At 48.7% G+C, this 20,136-nt stretch overlaps 1 protein-coding gene across 1 annotated transcript in view; it reads right to left on the bottom strand.

Annotated features, from left to right (window-relative positions):
* Positions 1 to 610: 610 nt before the first annotated feature.
* LOC140408228 (uncharacterized protein C4orf54-like) overlaps positions 611 to 20,136 on the bottom strand; it is a 33,492-nt gene continuing 13,966 nt past the window's right edge. The window contains exon 4 of the mRNA XM_072495161.1: positions 611 to 3,143. The gene's annotated coding sequence lies outside the window, so the exon portion shown is untranslated. The remainder of the gene's footprint in view (positions 3,144 to 20,136) is intronic.

Genomic DNA, 20,136 nt, shown 5'->3' with positions numbered 1-20,136 from the left:
TTCGATTCCCGTAACAGCCTCCCCGAACAGGCGCCGGAATGTGGCGACTAGGGACTTTTCACAGTAACTTCATTTGAAGCCGACTTGTGACAATAAGCGATTTTCATTTCATTTATCCCCTTTGAGTATTTATCCAACTCCTTTTTGAAAATGACTCTAAAATCTCTTTCCGCCCCCCTTTCAGACCAGAATAACTCGCTGTGTTAAAAAATGCTCACATCGCCCGCTCAGGTTCTTTTATCAATCATCTTAAATCTGTACCCCTCCCCTGCCTCCGGTGACTGACCAATAGAAACAGTTTCTCCATAATTGTTCTATCGACACCCTTACATTTTTTAGAATCATAGAATTTACAGTGCAGAAGGAGGCCATTCGGCCCATCGAGTCTGCACCGGCTCTTTGAAAGAGCACCCTACCCAATCCCACACCTCCACCCTATCCCTATAACCCAGTAACCCAACCCAACACTAAGGGCAATTTTGGACACGAAGGGCAACTTTAGCATGACCAATCCACCTGACCTGCACATCTTTGGACTGTGGGAGGAAACCGGAGCACCCGGAGGAAACCCACGCACACACGGGGAGAACGTGCAAACACCACACAGACAGTGACCCAAGCCGGGAATCGAACCTGGGACCCTGGAGCTGTGAAGCAATTGTGCTAATCACCATGCTACCGTGGTTTTTGAACACCTCCGTTAAATCTCCCTTTAACCATCTCCACTTCGGAGAAAACCACCTCAATTTCGCTACTCTCTCAGCAGCACCGATATCATTCCGCACAATCTCCCTGGATTAATCGGATCGTCGCCAATTTCTCATTCGTTTTGGAACTGGTGGAAATTTTGCTGGTTGATTGCCCAATGAAGATGCACTGTGAACCTATGTGGGCTGCAGGACCGATACCAGTGACAACTCCAGCACTGAGTTCACATTTCCCGTGACCACTTGTTGGAAAATACTCTCGGAAGACTAATGGAAACTCGGCAAATGTGGGCTGAGGTTTTACCATGAATCCTCCTTCCCTTCGAGAGCAGGGAATGTCCACTTGGGGAGGAAATCAGCTCTAACATTGAACAATTGAATCTGTTTCACATCAGCATAAACTGGACAGTGCAACCGGTGCATGCGTTACAAGTTGCTGTCCAAACTGTGCCTTTCAGTAGCGCCAGGCTACAGTTTAACACCAACACTGAGCAGCAGACCAACAACAGCTTGAGAACTCTCTGCCTACACCAAAGGCACAGTAAGAAGTCTTACAACACCAGGTTAAAGTCAAACAGGTTTGTTTCGAGTCACTAGTTTTCGGAGCGCAGCTCCTTCCTCGGGTGAGGCTGCGCTCCGAAAGCTAGTGATTCGAAACAAACCTGTTGGACTTTAACCTGGTGTTGTAAGACTTTTTACTGTGCTCACCCCAGTCCAACGCCGGCATCTCCACATCATTGCTACACCAAAGAGGAATTTGCACCTGGGTGATGCTGATACCTTAAAATATTTGCTTCAAAAGTAAGACACTGTTTTGGTTATCAGGTAACAGATTATCTCTTCCTGGACTTTAGAGGTGCAAATGGTATTAAAAAAAAAACCTGAGAATTGTTGCAGATGCAACTGCTTGTAAACGGGAACATCTGTGGAGAGGGAAGGCAGCTAACGTTTCGAGTCTGGGTGACTCTTTGTCAGAGCTGACTCTTTGTCTTACAGCTGTGACAAAGAGTCATCCAGACTGGAAACGTTAGCTTCCTTCTCTCTCCACAGACGCTGTCAGACCTGCTGAGATTGTCCAGTGTTTTCTGTTTTTGTTTCAGATTCCCGCATCGGCAGTAAGTTGCTTTTATTTTTGCTTGTAAACGGGATAGCTCTGTATTTGACATAGCACCAGGTCCCTCCATAACAAACCAGAGAGTATCACCTATGTACCCCATTAAAACCGAGGGCCAACATTCACACTTTACAGTAACTAGATAATCCTGTGTTGTAAAAATACGGGTTACACCTGGCTAGATTACACCTGGAATTTTCCCTCGATTCTGCTTTGCATTCCTGATTTTAGGATTGCAGGTTCCAATAGTTTGGTGGTAGCTGGATGATGAGATCTGACGCTGTTACATTTCCGGGAGGGGGTGGGTGGGGGTGCGGGCATCAGGAGATTGCTGCTGTACTCTGCATGAAAAAGTGCAGTGCAATGAATAAAACTGGCTGTGTAATGTATGAATGCCAGTGTACCAAGTACAGAGGCTGCGAAGTAAGGACCACAAATTACGACCATTCTAAATAATGTCCACACCTTCGTATCTCTGCTATTGGGCCTGGCACTAGTTAACCAGTGGTTGTGCTTTCACTGAATACTGAATATATCTGCCTTCTTTTACAAAAGTCTTGATTTAACAATGTAAGCGGCATCAAAGTTAAATCACAATCATACCACTACGTATTGTCACAAACTGAAGAGTAAACAGCCGTCGAAAGATATTCGGAGTCAGAAAGCTCAAATCAAATAATTTGTACGAAATCCAACACCAGACAACATATTCTGTGATAGATCCTGTATTTCTTTTGCACAGCTCTAATACTAGAGACTGTTACATAAATTAAACCCTGAATTATGTTTAGATTGTGGTGTGGCTCAGGTGGAATTGATTAGCCTTCTCTGGACTACCTGTTCCCCATCTTATTAGAGAGAGAGAGAGATAGTCAGCTCAGCTGTTAATATTTTCTTGAATGGTGTGACATTGCCAGCGTCAAACGCCCCCAAATTCAATCAGGGTCACTGAATTAGTCCTTCGAGGCCTTTTTAAGGCCGAATATTAATTTACCTGTGACTAACCGCAATTAACCCTTTCACCATCAAAGTGCTGTTATGCACAAGGTTCACTACAATGACAAACCAGTTACCATCTTTAATAGCTGAATGCTGAGCAAAAGCACTACCATAGTGTTTTCAGTCATTAAAATAAAAGGCATTGAATGCTCTGGCATAAGATATCTATACATGCTGCCAAAAAAACGTTTTTGAACAGTAAAGAAATTATATTGAACACACATCACTACCACTTGAGAACAGACAAATCCTAAGGAAGCTTTAAGAAGTTGTTTTGCATTGTAAAGCAATCTTCATACAACATTCTTCATCCTCATCTCCTCCTAAAGAAATACAGATAATATCAGAATTAGTCTCAAATCTTACATCTGCATTTGACAATCCATCTTGACCTTCACAAACAGCGTGAAACAAACTAGATAATAATCTTTATTGTCACAAGTCGGCTTACATCAACACCGCAATGACATGACCGTGAAAATCCCCTAGTCGCCACACTACGGCGCCTGTTCGGGTACACAGAGGGAGAATTCAGAATGTCCAATTCACCTAACAAGCACGACTTTCGGGACTTGTGGGAGGAAACCGGAGCACCCGGAGGAAACCAACGCAGACACGGGGAGAGCGCGCAGACTCTGCACAGGCAGTGACCAAGTCGGGAATCAAACCTGGGACCCTGGCGCTGTGAAGCAACAGTGCTAACCACTGTGCCACCGTGCAGCCCTACGTTACCATAACACCCTATCGTATATGGTATATGATTTTGCATATGATCAATTATAGGAAATTTATGATTACAACAGAATAGAATCATCATACCAGAAAGCACAGATGGGGGCTCTCTGACCCATCATGCCTGGGCCAGCTCTTTGTCCAATTAGCTCTCACTCTCCTGCTTTTTCCCCAAAGCCTTGAACATTGTTCCTTTTTGAGTATTTGTCCAATTCACTTTTGAAAGTTCTGCTTGAATCTGCTTCCATCACCCTTTCAGGAAACGTATTCCAGATCATTACATCTCGCTGTGTCAGCTCATCTACCCCTCAGGGTCTTTTGCCAATTAACTTAAATCTGCACCCTCTGGCCACTGGGACCCTTTCCAATGGAAACAGTTCCTTATTATTTACTCAGTCAAAACAGCCTCATAATTTTGAATAGCTCTATTAAATCTCCCACCCAACCTTCTCTGCTCCAGGGAGAACGAGCCCAGCTTTATTTTCATACTCATTCATGGGATGTGGGAGTCACTGGGCCAGCATTTATTGCCCATCCCTAATTGCCCTGAAGAATGTGATGGTGAGCTTCCTTCTTCAACTGCTGCAATCCTTCTGGTGTAGGTACACCCACAGTGCTGATGGAGAGGGAATTCCAGGATTTTGACCCAGTGACAGTGAGGGAATGGTGATATAATTCCAAGTCAGGGTGGTGAGTGACTTGGAGGGGAACTGGAAGGTGGTGTTTCCATGTATCTGCTGCCCTTGTCCTTCTAGATTGTAGCAGTCATGCGTTTGGAAGGTGCTGTCTGAGGAGTCTCGGTGAGTTCCTGCCGCTCCAGTCCAGTCTCTCCACCCATCCCTGGTGCCATGTTAGAAAATCTCCACTGCCCTCTCCAAGGTCCTGATATCCTTCCCAAAGTGCAGCATCTAGAATTGGACACAATTGTCTCACTGTGGCTTGACCAATGTGGTACAAATGTTTGGCATTAAAAAACAGCTTTATCAGCTTGTTTGCCACCTTCAGAGAACATAGAAGATAAGAACATAAGAACTAGGAGCTGGAGTGAGCCATTCAGCCCCTCGATGGGCAGCACGGTAGCATTGTGGATAGCACAATTGTTTCACAGCTCCAGGGTCCCAGGTTCGATTCCGGCTTGGGTCACTGTCTGTGCGGAGTCTGCACATCCTCCCCGTGTGTGCGTGGGTTTCCTCCGGGTGCTCCGGTTTCCTCCCACAGTTGAAAGATGTGCAGGTTAGGTGGATTGGCCATGATAAATTGCCCTTAGTGTCCAAAATTGCCCTTAGTGTTGGGTGGGGTTACTGGGTTATGGGGATAGGGTAGAGGTGTTGACCTTGGGTAGGGTGCTCTTTCCAAGAGCCGGTGCAGACTCGATGGGCCGAATGGCCTCCTTCTGCACTGTAAATTCTATGATATGAGCCCGCCCCGTCATTCAATACAATCATAGCTGATCCCCCTCACGGTCTCAAGTCTACTTTCCTGTCCATTCTTCATAACCCTTTAACCCATTGCTCATTAAAAATCTGTCTATCTCCTCTTACGATCTCTGTATACTTTCGGCAGTGGTTATCCTGGACCATGCGCCGCACTGAGTGGATTTGAAGCAGGACGTGGTTTCCTGGCTGCCCTCGGGTTCTGTGTAAAGATTTTTAGGGCCTTAGGGGACTGTGCGACGTGGAATGATAATTGACGGTCTCGTCCTCTAAGTTGCGGGAGGCATTAAAGGCGGCGGTGGGGGGGGGGGGGGGGAGGTCATTTCGTACAAGGTTCATATGGATGGGTAGGCAAGGCAGGGGTTGGTGGATGAGATCTTGGTGGTGGAGAGGGAGTGTGCGACTGATCCTACGTCAAAGCTTTGGGTGCGTAGGAAGAAGGTGCAAATGCAGTTTGACCTGTTGTCCACCGGCCGGCTGGTGCATCAGCTGCGTCGGGGAAAGAGGACGGTGCGCGAGTATGGAGAGACGGCCAGTCATCATTTTGCTCATTAGTTGAGACGGCAAGAAGCTGCTAGAGAGATTGTGTGGGTGCGGGAGCCCAGCGGAGTGGGGTGGGGGGGGGGGGGGGGGGGGGGGGGGGGGGTAGGAATTAGTGTCTGCCTCAGAAAAGATCAATGAGGAGTTTTGCTCCTTCGATGAGGGGCTTTATAAGTCAGAGGCACTGGAGGGTGAACAGAGGATCTTGGGGTTTTTAGAGGGGTTGTAGTTTCCTCGTTGCGGAGAAGTTGCGGGAAGGTTTGGAGGCAGCATTGGGGCTGGAGGAGGTATGTATGGCTTTGGGGAAGATGCAGGCTGGGAAGGTGCCGGGGCCAGATGGGTTCCCGGTAGAATTCTATAAGAAGTGTGTAGATCAGTTGACCCCATTGGTGTTGGGGATGTTTAATGATTCACTGGCACGGGGTCCCCTTTCGGAGGCATGAGGCAGGCTTCTATCACCCTCCTTCTAAAGAAGGATAAGGACCCCAAGGAGTAGGGGTCGTATCGGCCGATTTCTCTGCTTAATGTGGATGCAAAGCTCCTAGCGAAGGTTCAGGCGTTAAGGTTGGAGCCGTGACTCCCAGAGGTTTGTCCGATGCGAGGTTTTACGCAATGTGGTTCTGGCACTGGCGGTGGGGCCAGAGACAGAGATAACTGTACCTTGGACTCAGAAAAGGCCTTTGATAGGGCTGAATGGGGATACTTGTTTACAGTTCTGGGAAGGTTTGGGTTCGGACCTGGGTTTGTGGTGTGGGTCCGACAGTTGTACATGGCACTGCCGGCCAGTGTGCGAACTAACACAATGAGTTTGGGCCCTTTAGGTTGCACAGGGGGACGAGGCAGGGTTGTCCCATGTCTCTGTTGTTGTTCACATTGGCGATTGAGTCATTGGCAATTGCCTTGAGGGCGTCGGACAAATGGAGAGGGATTGTGAGGGGTGGGATTGTGAGGGGGGGGTGGAGCATAGACTATCTTTGTACGCCCTTGATCTCTAGGGTATGGGAGGGACCCGGGGGCAATGATGGGAGATATTATGGGGATATTGGAGAGGTTTAGTTATTTTTCTGCATCTCGAGAAGATTAAGTTCACGATGAGGGGAGCGATTGACGGGTTCTATCGCAGATGGCGTCCGTTTATTTCGCATTTCAAGGATCTGGTTGCTGTTAGCTGTTGCGGGAGGATTCTATTGGAGAGGGGGAGGTTATAATTGCTGGTTGGGGGGTTTGTTTTGGGTTGCTATGGTTTGTTGAGGTTGTTGATACATGCTTTATTGTTTGACTGTTATGTATAAAACGCTAAAAACGCAATAAAAATATTTACCAAAAATAAATTGCTGTATAACCATAGAATGATTACAGCACAGAAGGAGACCATTCTGCCCTTCAGGTCCAAGGTGGCCCTCTGTTAGTTCCACTCCCCATAGTGCTGCAAATGTATTCTCCAGCCTCACACTGCAGCTATCTTTAATTGCGATCAACACCAGGAATGACCTTTACCAGGAAGCTGAGTAAGTCCATTAAATAGTGAACTATCATCAGCATGTGGGAAGCGAGTATTTGGCAGAGACCCAGGTTCCCATGGCAAAGTAAACAAAGCTCACTGTGCCACTCAGAGCAGATAAAGATAGCTTTGATCAACATTTGAATATGTAACAAAGGTTTTGCTTTCTGCAACGCACAACCCAAGAGCGAGTGAAAGTTTCCACCTGGGTGGAAAGTTGACCTTGCAGATTGTCTGATGTGGAAGCCTCCTGTTTTTCACTCCCACAACATAATGGGGCTTGTGGAGGCGGAGTGCGTTTGGGGGTGGGGGGGGGGGGGAGAGGAGAGCGGATCTATCATGGTAATTTAATGCTCAGGCAGCGAGCTGAGCTCCCAATCTTCCACACCATCAATGTAAAGGAGCTGTGTTGCCACAATCTAGGTGGCTCAGATGGTAGTGCTCCTGCCCCTGAGTCAGTGGAGGTAAGTTCAAGACCCACTCCAGGACTTGGAGGCTGAGAAATAAGCATTCATGATGCAGACAAATGGGGTGACAGTCAACCTTGCAACACTGTGGGGAAAGGGAAGGTGACCCTGATGATATGAAACAAACACAGTTGGGTATAACCTTGAGGAACCTTCTTTTCTTTGTGTTTAGACATTATTATCTAGAACACTGAATTCAACAACTCTAGATTATAATCATCGCTCGCATTTTTCCCCAGGCAGGGGGACTGGAAAGGATTGTGCTGTACCTATTTACCGAGCCCACCTTTTGTTTATCCGCTGGTCCCCTTGCACCACCATCCCACCTGTCCCTCAATCTCTCCTGTCCACACACCGCTCCCCACAGCACAGACTATTCCACCGTTATTCCTCCCCATTTTTTCTGAACTCCAGACTTGTTTGGAGAATGTTCAGTTTCTAATCTCTTCCAGTTCTGATGAAAGATCCCGAAGCGGACACGTGGGGCGGGATTCCCCGGCCATGTCCGCCCGGCGACCGGAGAATCCCGCCCGAGGTCATTGGAGTTCTCCATTGTACGCGGCCCGCCCGTGCCGTTCTTGCGGCGGGCGTGCGGGACAACCCAGCCCGTTAACTTTGGGTGGGATTCCCCTGTTCCCCAGGCGCATGTTTCTCGGCGCCGCGCCATTCGCTGGCGACTGGATTCTATCTTCCCACTGCTTGTCAATGGGATTTCCCATTGAAGCAACCCCTCACCTCCAGGAAACCCACGTGCGGCGGTGCGCTGCCAGGGGGAACAGGGAAATCCCAATGGCCGGGGAATTCCGGCCTATCTTTCTCCCCCTTCGCAGATGCTGCCAGGCCTCCTCAGCGTTTTCTGTTTTTAATTTCAGATTTATAACAATAATAATCTTTTATTGTCATAAGTATGAAGTTACTGTGAAAAGCCCCTAGTCGCCCTAAACGCTGGCCTAACCAGCGACACACACATCCCGTAAATGAATAATAAAAACCCTGTGCTCAATCCAATCATGCCTCGTTGGACACTCCCTGAGCACAAACCCTTGACCTGGGTAGGATTGGAACTCTTGAGTAGTTTCTTTCATGGGTCGGGGGCGTCACTGGCAAGACCAGTATTTATTGGCCATTCTGAGTGCTGTTCCCCCTCCCCCAGCTCTTTCCCCATATCCCTGCAATTTATTTCCTTCTTCAAGTATTTAATCACTTCACTTTTGAAGATTACTCTTCAATTAGGGGTGACACGGTAGCACAGCGGTTAGCACTGCTGCCTCACAGCGCCAGGGACCTTGGTTCGATTCCGGCCTCGGGTGACTGTCTCCGTGGAGTCTGCACATTCTCCCCGTGACAGTGTGGGATTCCGCTGGGTGCTCCACTTTCCTCCCGCAGTGCAAAGACTTTGAGAGTATTCAATTCTTTTTCCCCCAATTAAAGGGCAATTTAGCGTGTCCAATCCACCTAAACTGCACATCTTTTGGGTTGTGGGGGTGAAACTCACGCAGACACGGGGAGAATGTGCAAACTCCACACGGACCCAGAGCCGGGGTCGAACCTGGGACCTCGGCGCCATGAGGCCGCAGTGCTAACCACTGCACCACCGTGCTGCCCTCCCCACAGTCCAAAGATGTACAGGTTAGGTGGATTGGTCTTGTTAAATTGCCCCTTAAGATCCAAAGATGTGCAGGTGAGATGGGTTTACAGGGATATAAGGTGGGGGGGCCTAGGCCGGGTGCTCCTGGAGGGTCAGTGCTGACTTGACAGGCCGAATGGCCTCCTTCTGCACTGTAGGAATTCTATTCTATTCTGTTACTGACATCCTATCGGACAATGCACTGCAAATCCTAATGACTTACTGCATATAAATGATTTCCTTCATGTCATATCTGGTTTGTTTGCCAATCACCTCAAATTGAAACCTTCATTATTTTAAATACTCCCATCAAATCTCCTCTTAACTTTCTCAGGCAGCTCCAAGATGCAAAACCCGAGCTTCTGAAGGCTATCCACAGAAATGTGACCCCTCTAGCAAGGGCTAGTGAAGTGAGGTGCGTGCTGATTGCTCACAACATTAGAGTTACAGAACAAAGAGATCTTGGGGTACAGATACATAGCTCCTTGAAGGTGGAGTCGCAGGTGGGCAGGATGGTGAAGAAGGCATTCAGCATGTTAGGTTTTATTGGTCAGAATATTGAATACAGGAATTGGGACGTCTTGTTGAAGTTGTACAAGACATTAGTAAGACCACACATGGAATACTGTGTCCAGTCCTGGTCACCCTATTATAGGAAGGATATTGTTAAACTAGAAAGATTGCAGAAGAGATTTACGAGGATGCTACCAGGACTTGACGGTCTGAGTTATAAAGAGAGGCTGGATGGGCTGGGACTTTTTTCCCTGGTGCATAAAAGGCTTCGGGGTGACCTTATAGAGGTCTATAAAATAATGAGGGGCATAGATAAGGTAGACGGTTAACATCTTTTCCCAAAGGTAGAGGAGTCTAGAACTAGAGGGCACAGGTTTAAGGTGAGGGGGGAGAGATACAAAAGAGACCAGAGGGGAAATTTCCTCACACAGAGGGTGGTGAGCATCTGGAACGAGCTGCCAGGGGCAGTGGTAGAGGCGGGCACAATTTTTTCCTTTAAAAAACAGTTAGACAGTTACATGGGCAGGGTGGGTTTAGAGGGATATGGGCCAAATGCGGGCAAGTGGGACTAGCTTAGTGATAGAAACTGGGCAGCATGGACAAGCTGGGCCGAAGGGCCTGTTTCCATGCTGTAAACATCCGTGACTCTATAACGTTGACTGCGAGAGCCGTGCACTCCTTCTCTGTCAGAAATGTAAATATTTCTTTTGTTTTACCATTCAAAGTTGATGACAGTTCCATTAATATATGAATGATTAACCATTTTCTATAACTTGAAATGAAATACTGGGTTTTTATTAGATGCATTCAGTCTTATTCAAGGGTCACAATTTGTAAACAAGCCTAATGTCAATCTGGCGGCCCAATGAGATGAAGGAGGGCCACTCATACGGCTCACTCACTAACCTCGGTTACCCTTCAATCTCCTTCTTGCCCTTCCAACAGTGTGGTACCTGTACCCGGATCTGGACAAAGTCTGCCAGCTCGGGACAAACCTGGGACGTGGGCACTAGCTCATGCACGCCTTTATCACTTCTAGATTTTACTATTCCTGTTCGCCTCGCACTTTCCGCTCTCCATAAGTTGCAGGTCATCCAAAACTTTACTGTCCGTGTCCATACTCGCAACACCTTCCCTAAACCTCGCCACTTCTCTTCCTCGCTTTACCGCTCTCCTTAAACTTACTTCTCTGACCAAGCTTTTGCTTATACGCCCTCATATTCCCCATGTGTCTCCGTGTCTAATTTAGTGCAGCAGCTTGGCTTATTGTATCAATGGCGGTATTAATTTTGTGTTGTTGTTTGGACTCCGCCAGGAAAATGTAGACTTCCCCTGATGTGGCCTCACCCCTCCCTCCCTCCTTTCCCAGGTGGTGACAGATGAGAGCAACCAAGAGCAACCAAGATTCGCCAGACATGTTCCGGGGATGGTGGGATTGTCTTATGAAGGGAGATTGGGGCAATCTGGACCTGTATTCTCGAGAGTTTCGAAGAGTGAGAGGTCATCTCATTGAAACTTTAAAAATACTTAAAGGAATTGAATTTTTTGAAGAGGTGACCAAGTGTGTAGGTGAGGGAAGTGCATTTGACGTAGTCTACTTGGACTTCAGCAAGGCTTTTGATAAGGTCTGTTGGGAGACTGAGAGCGAAGGTAAGAGCCCATGGGATCCAAGGAAATTTGGCAAATTGGGGAAAAATTGGCTGAGTGGCAGGAAGCAGAGGGTGATGGTCGAGGGGTGTTTTTCTGACTGGAAGCCCGTGTCCAGTGGGGTCCCGCAGGGATCAGTGTTGGGATCCTTGTTGTTTGTGGTTTACATAGATGGTTAAGAGGTGGTAGATTTAGAACTGAGATGAGGAGGAACTACTTCTCGCAGAGGGTAACAAATTTGTGGAACTCGCTGCCCCATAGTGCGGTGGAATCTGAGTCATTAAATGGTTTCAAGAAGGAGATAGATATATTTCTGATAACAAACGGGTTAAAGGGACATGGGGAAGAGGTGGGGATGTGGATTTGAGACCAGGAAGAGATCAGTCATGATCTGATTGAAGCAGGCTCAAGGGGCTGAATTGCCTCCTTCTGCTGCTAATTCCTATGTTCCTATATACCTCAAAGTTGCTTGTTGCTATCGTCATAAATTTTCCTCCAGCACTACCCATCACTCCTGGTCTAGCAAGGTTCCAGATGACCTGTTCCTAGGTTTTTGCTTATGCAGGTGTCAGCAGTGGTTGTCGGTTCAAGCCCCACTCCAGCCTGGAACTCATCATAGAATTCCAGAGAGAGAGGCCATTTGGTCCATCACACCCATATTGGTTCTTGTTCTGCATTTATTCTGATCCTATTGTCCGATCTTTAGAGCGAGACTGCTGTGCAGGAAATGGTTATGGGACCCATCTTCTGTGTGCTGGGTCTAGCTCAAGAACTGGAGGCATCGATAGGTCGAGACTGAGACACACAAAGATGGGGTCATCATACTTACAGAAAGACACAAGTCACAGACCCAACAGAGGACTTAATGTGTGAATGCTTTAACGTGCTTAACTGAGGTTTCTCTCCCCCGCTGTTTTGACAGAGCTGCTAATCAGTTTAAAATAAACCGAAATCCAAGGAGGTTCTCTGCATGGGCAGCTGCTGTCAGTGAACCTGATCATAAGCACTGTGAGCCTGGCGGCTAAGCATATGGGTGAGGGGATTTCTGGCTTACAGAAACAGTGCAAAACTTCCATGCTCCATCTCAAAGTGAGTCAAAGTTCACGAGGGAGTTGGTGAGAGAGGGTCAATGACACTGGTTTCAGGTCTTGATGCCCCTTAAGTATCTCATGAGTGGCTTCAGACACAACTCCCCCTCCTCCTCTGTTGCCCAGGTAGCTTCCATTCAATTGTAGTATTCGGAAAGAGTGTCTCAAATGACACGTCATTCGCTATTCTACAGCAGACCAACAGTGTCATCTCAACAGGATCGCAACGAGACTCCTGAGACTAATGGAACCAGGAGCATGATCAATATCAGACCAATATCAGAGTGATCAATATCAGAGTGACTGACAGCCAAATGTGAGTACTGAGTGCCAGAGGAGGAAAGCGCAGGACCTTTAAGAGTGGGGTATAAAGGTACGAAGGCCCTGCCCAATCTACATTCCCCAAATTCTGTCCATGATCTGAAGATACCCATTTGTACTAAGACTGTTGGGTCAGGTTACTCAAAGCTAGGGAGAGATTGTATTCCACCTTCTGAGGGATGTAAAGAGGAGTTCTCCAGCTTCCCAACCCGGAACACTCCCAGGCACCGTAACATGTAGTTCACATCGCCAGGGACCCGGGTTCGATTCTCGGCTTGGGTCACTGCCTGTGCGGAGTCTGCCCGTTTCCCCCGTGTCCGCGTGGGCTTCCTCCGGGTGCTCCGGTTTCCTCCCACTAAGTCCCGAAAAACGTGCTTGTTAGGTGAAATGGACATTCTGAATTCTCCCTCCGTGTACCCGAACAGACGTCGGAATGTGGCGACTAGGGGCTTTTCACAGTAACTTCATTGCAGTGTTAATGTCAGCCTGCTTGTGCCAATAAAGATTATTATCATCCTGACCCATTCACCTGCAATCAATTTCAATGCCTAACACAAAGAACTTTGTAAATAAACAACATGTAAAACTCGGGTCAGACAGGCCCTTGAGCATTGCATCCTGTTCTGATCCCCCAATGGGAGGGTGTTTGTGGAGCTGGGCGGGGGCGGGGGGTGCAGAGGAGGGCAGCGGGGCATGCTTGCTCTTCCTATTTCTACATTAAATGTGTGAAAAAGACTTTTTAATAGCTTAGTTACTATCTTCACAGCATCAACTGCTAATCCAGGGTCAGGCTCTTTGATGAACACAATTTCTGCGAAGTTGACAACAGAATTGAGAGGTACTCAGTCACCTAGTGGCCAGAACTACTTTGTGACAGTTAACAAGGCAAAATTGACTAAGATATGTTGACATAGCTTTGACAAAGGGTCATCTGGACTCGAAACGTTAGCTCTTTTCTCTCCCTACAGATGCTGCCAGACCTGCTGAGATTTTCCAGCATTTTCTCTTTTGTTTCAGATTCCGGCATCTGCAGTAATTTGCTTTTAGCAATTTACAATGGTTAGTTATTACGAGAAATGCATGTCCAAAGACTAGGGCAACAGAAAGCAAAGTGTTATTAGGAAGACAAGAAATAGGAGCAGAAATTGGCCATTCACCCACTCAACTCTGCTCTGCCAGTAAATGACTGATCTGATAATAATTCTTTTTAAAATTTGGAGTATCCAATTTTTTTTTCCAATTAAGGGGAAATTTCAGCATGGCCAATCCTGAAACATCTTTTGGGTTGTGGGGGTGAGAACTACGCAGACAAGGGGAGAATGTGCAAACTCCACACGGACAGTGACCCGGGGCCGGGATCGAACTTGGGTGCTCAGCGTTGTGAGGCAGCAATGCTAACCACTGCACCACCTGATAATAATAATCTTTATTAGTGTCACAAGTAGGCTTATATTAACACTGCAATGAAGTTACTGTGAAAATCCCCTAGTTGCCACATTCCGGCGCCTGTTTGGGGACACAGAGGGAGAATTCAGAATGTCCAAACTACCTAACAGCGCGTCTTTCGGGACTTGTGGGAGGAAACCGGAGCACCCGGAGGAAACCCACGCAGACACGGGGAAGAACGTGCAGACTCCGCACAGACAGTGACCCAAACCAGGAATCGATCTGGGACCCTGGCACTGTGAAGCCATAGTGCTAACCACTATGTTTGTACAGGACTTGTGGGAGGAAACTGGGGCCCCTGGGGAATCCACTCAGACATGGGGAGACACGGGGAGATGTGGCCCTAATGCTACTTTCTTTCCTGTCCCCATGACTCCCCTTGCCAACCAGAAATCTAAATCAGCCTTCAATACGGTACTGGTCCCGGCACTGGATCGATCTAGGTCGAGGTCGGGCAGGCCAGCTGTGGCCAAGGTTCTGAGAGGGTTTATGGATCAGATGGCGGGGGGGGCGGGGGGCGGGGGGGGGCGGGGAGTGGACCCGTGGATGTTTGCCATGTGCACAAGGCCTATTCACGGATAGACTTCGTGGTGAGTAGGGCGTTGATCCCAAGAGTGATGGGGACGGAGTACTCGGCCATCGCGGTTTCGGACCACGCCCCACAGTGGGTGGAGCTGGGGGAGGAGAGGGGCCAGCGCCCGCTGTGGCGCATGGATGTGGGACTGCTGGCGGATGAGGAGGTCTGTGGGCGGGTCCGAGGGTCCGAGGGTGCATTCAAAGGTATGTGGAGGCCAATGGTAATGGGGAGGTATCGGTGAATGTGGTCTGGGGGGTGTTGAAGGCAGTGGTCAGGGGAGAGCTAATCTCAATCAGGGCTCACAGGGAGAAGAGGGAGAGGATGGAGAGGGAGAGATTGGTGGGGGAGATACTGAGGGTGGATAGGAGATACGCGGAATCCCCTGAAGAGGGGCTGCTGAAGGAGCGCCGGAGCCTCCAAACGGAGTTTGATTTGCTGACTACGGGGAAAGCTGAGGCCCAGTGGAGAAAGGTGCAGGGGGCAGCGTACGAGTATGGGGAGAAGAGGCGGCTAGGGAAATTGGAGGAATCAGGAACAGAGGCGGAAACACGATGCGGAGTCCAGCCAAAATAAATGAGGCCTTTAGGGATTCTACGGGAACCTGCACAAGTCAGAACCCCGGGGGGGGATGCGGCGGTTCCTGGACCAATTGAGGTTCCCGAGGGTGGAGGAGGGACAGGTCGAAGGTTTGGGGGCCCTGATCGGGATGGAGGAGCTGGTTATGGGTTGGGGAGCATGCAGGTGGGTAAGGCCCGGGGCCAGATGGGTTCCCGGTCGAGTTCTACAGGAAGTTTGTGGAACTATTGGGTCCGTTGCTGGTGAGAACCTTCAATGAGGCGAAGGAAGAAGGGATTCTTTCCCTGACGATGTCTCGGGCACTGATCTCGCTGATCCTCAAACGGGACAAGGGGCCACTGCAGTGTGGCTCGTATAGGCCGATTTGCTCCTCAATGTGGACGCTAAGTTGCTGGCGAAGGTCCTGGCCACTAGGATTGAGGACTGTGTCCCGGGAGTGACACACGAGGACCAGACAGGGTTTATGAAGGGCAGGCAATTGAATGCAAATGTGCGGAGGCTCCTGAATGTGATCATGATGCCCTCGGAGGGGGCGGGGGGGAGGATGAGGCGGACGTGGTGGCGGCAATGGACGCGGAGAAGGCCTTTGATCGGGTGGAGTGGGAGTACCTGTGGGAAGTGCTTGGCAGGTTTGGGTTCGGGGAGGGGTTCACTGGGTGGGTCAAATTGTTGTACCAGGCCCCGGTGGCGAGCGTATCAACAAATTGGCTGAGGTCAGAGTACTTCAGACTGTTACCGTGGGACGAGACAGGGGTGCCCCCTGTCCCCCCTGCTGCTTTCCCTGGCAATTGAGCCGCTGGCCATGGCACCGAGAGTCTGGAAACTGGAGCGGGTTGGTCTGGGGGGGGGAGGAGCATTGGGTCTCATTATATGCGGATGACCTGCTTTTGTACATCGCGGATCCAGTGGAGAGGATGGCAGAGGTTATGCAGACCCTTAGGGAGTTTGGAGACTACTCGGGATACAAGTTCAATGTTGGGAAGAGCGAGCTCATTGTGGTGCATGCGAGGGGTCAGGAGAGGGGGGCTGGAGGAGCTGCCGCTCAAGAGGGTGGAGAGGAGTTTCCAGTATTTGGGTATCCAGGTGGCCAAGAGTTGGGGGGTCCTGCATAAGCTCAACTTGGCGCGGTTGGTGGACCAGATGGAGGAGGACTTTAAGAGATGGGACGTGTTGCCACTCTCCTTGGCGGGCAGGGTGCAGTCCGTTAAGATGACGGTCCTCCCTAGGATCTTGTTCGTGTTCCAGCGCCTGCCTATTCTCATCCCTAAGGCCTTTTTCAAGTGAGTGAGCAAGAGCATTATGGGGTTTGTATGGGCAAGTAAGACCCCGAGGGTTAAGAGACTGTTCTTGGAGCGCAGCCAGATGGTGCTGCCAAATTTGTGTGGCTATTACTGGGCAGCTAATGCGGCAATGATTCGGAAATGGGTAATGGAGGGAGAGGGGGCGGCGTGGAAAAGACTAGAGGCGGCGTCATGTGTAGGTACTAGCCTGGGGGCACTGGTGACGGCACCGTTGCCGCTACCGCCGACGCAGTACACCGTGAGCCCGGTGGTGGCGGCAACACTGAGGATCTGGGGGCAGTAGAGACGGCACAGGGGGGAGGTGGGGGCCTCAATCTGGTCCCCGATACGGAACAACCATAGGTTTGCACCGGGCAGGATGGATGGCGGATTCCTAAGCTGGCACCGGGCGGGAATTAAAAGGATGGGGGACTTATTCACTGATGGGACTTTTTGCCAGTCTGAGGGCGCTGGAGGAGAAATTTGGGCTACCCCTGGGAAATGCCTTCAGGTATATGCAGGTTAGGGCGTTTGTGAGGAGGCAGGTAGGGGAATTCCCGTTGCTGCCTGCTTGGAAGATACAGGACAGGGTGATTTCGGGCATGTGGGTCGGAGAGGGTAAGGTCTCGGAGATATACCAGGAGCTGCAGGAGGCGGAGGAAGCCTCGGTGGAGAAGCTGAAGGGCAGGCGGGAGGAGGAGCTGGGTGAGGAGCTGGATGAGGGCCTGTGGGCTGACGCCCTGGGCAGGGTTAATTCCTCCTCGTCTTGTGCCAGGCTCAGCCTGATCCAGTTTAAAGTGGTGCACAGGGAGCATATAACAGGGGCGAGGATGTGTCAATTTTTGGGGGTAGAGGTGTTCGGGGAGCCCAGCAAATCACGCCCATATGTTCTGGGCGTGTCCAGCGCTAGAGGGGTTCTGGGGGGGCTTCGCAAAGGCTATGTCCAAGGTCTTGGATACTCGGGTAAAACTGAGCTGGGGGATAGCAATGGTTGGTGTTTTGGTTTATGTAAGGGGCGTTTGCCCCATTTGTTCTTAGTTTGTTAAATCGTTTAAGAGTTATAGGATTAAGTTGCTTTGTTTGTGGGCGTATTGACCTTTTTACTTTTCTTTTGTATATTTTCTTTCCTTTTTGGAGTGTTTTGTAAAAATTATTGAAAAACTTTGAATAAACGTATTTAAAAAAAACTAAATTAGCCTTGAATATATTCACTGACCCAGCAGCCACCACTGCTCTATGGGGAAGAGAGTCCCAAATACTTAAAACACTCTGAGAGAAGATATTCCTCCAATTCTTAGTCTTAAATGGAAGACTCCTTATTTTGAAACTGTTCTGGATACCTCACGAGTGGACACATCTTCTCAGCATCTACCTGCCGAGCCCCCTCAGAATAATTTAATAAGACCACCTCTCACTCTTCTGAACTCCAATGAGAAGTCAATAAGAGGACAAAGAGATTTCAAGTCAGTAACCTCATTGGCGTGTGAGGAAGTGCTTTGAAGGTCTCTTTGCAGGCTAAATCCTTTAGTTAGAACCTATTACATTATTGCCCATTCTGATTGAAGAAAAATAAGCTGCTTTTGTTTTATTTGAAAAGTATGTGTTCAATATTTTATTGAAGTAATACTTTGATTCGAGATCACCATATGAAATGACAGATCAGCGGTAATGGAAGCTTCGGTGCAGGTTAGTTATCGAGAAGTGGGAAACTGAAACTCTCTCCCTTAAGTCAGAGGGTAATTGAAACTGTCAAAACTGAGGCTGATAGATTGTTGTTGGGACTGGGTAGTAATGGTTCTAGAATCAAGGCTGGTAGATGGAATTAAGATCCAGATCGCCCATGATCTAAGTGAACGGTAGAATGTGGCTTGAGGTGTCGAATGGTCTCTTCCTGCCCCTGACTTGAGTAGTTCAAAACAAATTCACAAACAGTTTGTGAACACAATGTGAAAAACCTTGCATTTGCATGGTGCCTTTCACATCCTAGGAATACCCGAATTGTTTGGCATTGCCCCAAGGAGCCTGGGATTTAAAAAAGGCAGGAAGTCAGGTTTTGCTTACCTATTCTCCAGTTGGACCCCATGTGGAGTGCATTCAGTTCTGGGCACCATTATTTGGGGAGGATGTACTTACTGGTCTTAGCACGACTGCGAGAACACATTCATCAGAATTTCATCAGACCGTAGAGGGTTGAATTACTAGGACAGGTTGCATAGACCAGGTTTGTATTCCCTTGACTATAGAAGAGTCAGGGGGCGATCCAATCAAAGTATTTAAGACTAAAGGATTTGATGGGATAGATACAGAGAAACTCTGGTTGGGGATTGGGGGGGGGGGGGGGGGGGGGGGGGGGGGGGAGGGGGTGGAATCTAGACGAAATCAGCGGACCCTTAATATTAAAGTTTGGCGGAGCAGCACGGTTAGCACTGCTGCCTCTCAGTGCCGAGGTCCCAGGTTCGATGCTGGCTCTGGGCCACTGTCCGTGTGGAGTTTGCACATTCTCCCCGTGTTTGCGTGGGTTTCGCCCCCACAACCCAAAGATGTGCAGGCTAGGTGGATTGGCCATGCTAAATTGCCCGTAATGGGAAAAAATTAACTGGGTTCCTTAAATTTTATTTTTTTTTAAATAGAGTTTGGCAGTTCAGAGGTTATGTCAGGGAGCATGTTTGATAGGTTTGATGCAGAGATGTTTTCGCTTGCCAGGTGACCAGAACAAGGGGGGGGGGGGCCATAAATATAAGGTAATCACTAACTAATTGAATGGAAAATTTAGGACAAGCTTCTTCACCCAGAGCGTGGTGAGAGTGTGAAGTTTGCTGCCGTAGGGAGTGGTTTAGGCGAATAGTATGAGGTGCAGCTAATGGGAAATTAGGGACGGAATGTGATGGCCCCTCCCACCGACAGGATTTCCCGGTCTGACCAAAGTCAATGGAGGTTTGAAAGGCTCGCTGCATTCTCTAGCTCCGCCCCCACCACGACAGGGCCGTAACATTCTGCGCTAGATGAGTACACGAGGGAGAAAGGAATAGAAAGGTAGATTAATAGGGTTGGATAAAGTAGAGCAGGATGAGGTCCATGTGGAGCATTACACCAATATATTGAGCCGACAGGCCTGTTTCTGTGCTGTGAATATCTTGTCTTTATGACAGTGATCAACAAATGTCAGCAACTGGCTACTTGGCCCAGCTCTGAAAGTGCTTAACATTAGATAGGGCGAGCAGCTTGGAGCTATTTACAGCAACACAACAACACAACTTTGACTTTCTCTTGACTGACAGTAAAGTCCACCGGCTTAAATTAGACACAAACAAAACACCATCTGATTATTTTCTGCGGTGCCCCATTAGCAGGCAAAATAAGCAATCTTCGTACAAATTGAACTAGCGCTTTTTGGCAAGCTTACCAATAAATCAGAAATAATTGTATCGTTCCAGTGTTTATAAATTGAAAAGTTTTTAAAGTTTCGCACTTCAAATGTCACTGCTCAGGAACTGTCGACAAATGGGAGAAAAGCAAGGTCAGCGACAAACGTTGTGATGTACGGGCTCCTTTAAACGTACGAGTTGTT

Source organism: Scyliorhinus torazame, chromosome 3 (assembly GCF_047496885.1).
Source record: "Scyliorhinus torazame isolate Kashiwa2021f chromosome 3, sScyTor2.1, whole genome shotgun sequence".
Lineage (NCBI taxonomy): Eukaryota > Metazoa > Chordata > Chondrichthyes > Carcharhiniformes > Scyliorhinidae > Scyliorhinus > Scyliorhinus torazame.
Note: the sequence above shows the minus strand (reverse complement) of the source record. Positions and strands in the feature narration are given on the sequence as shown.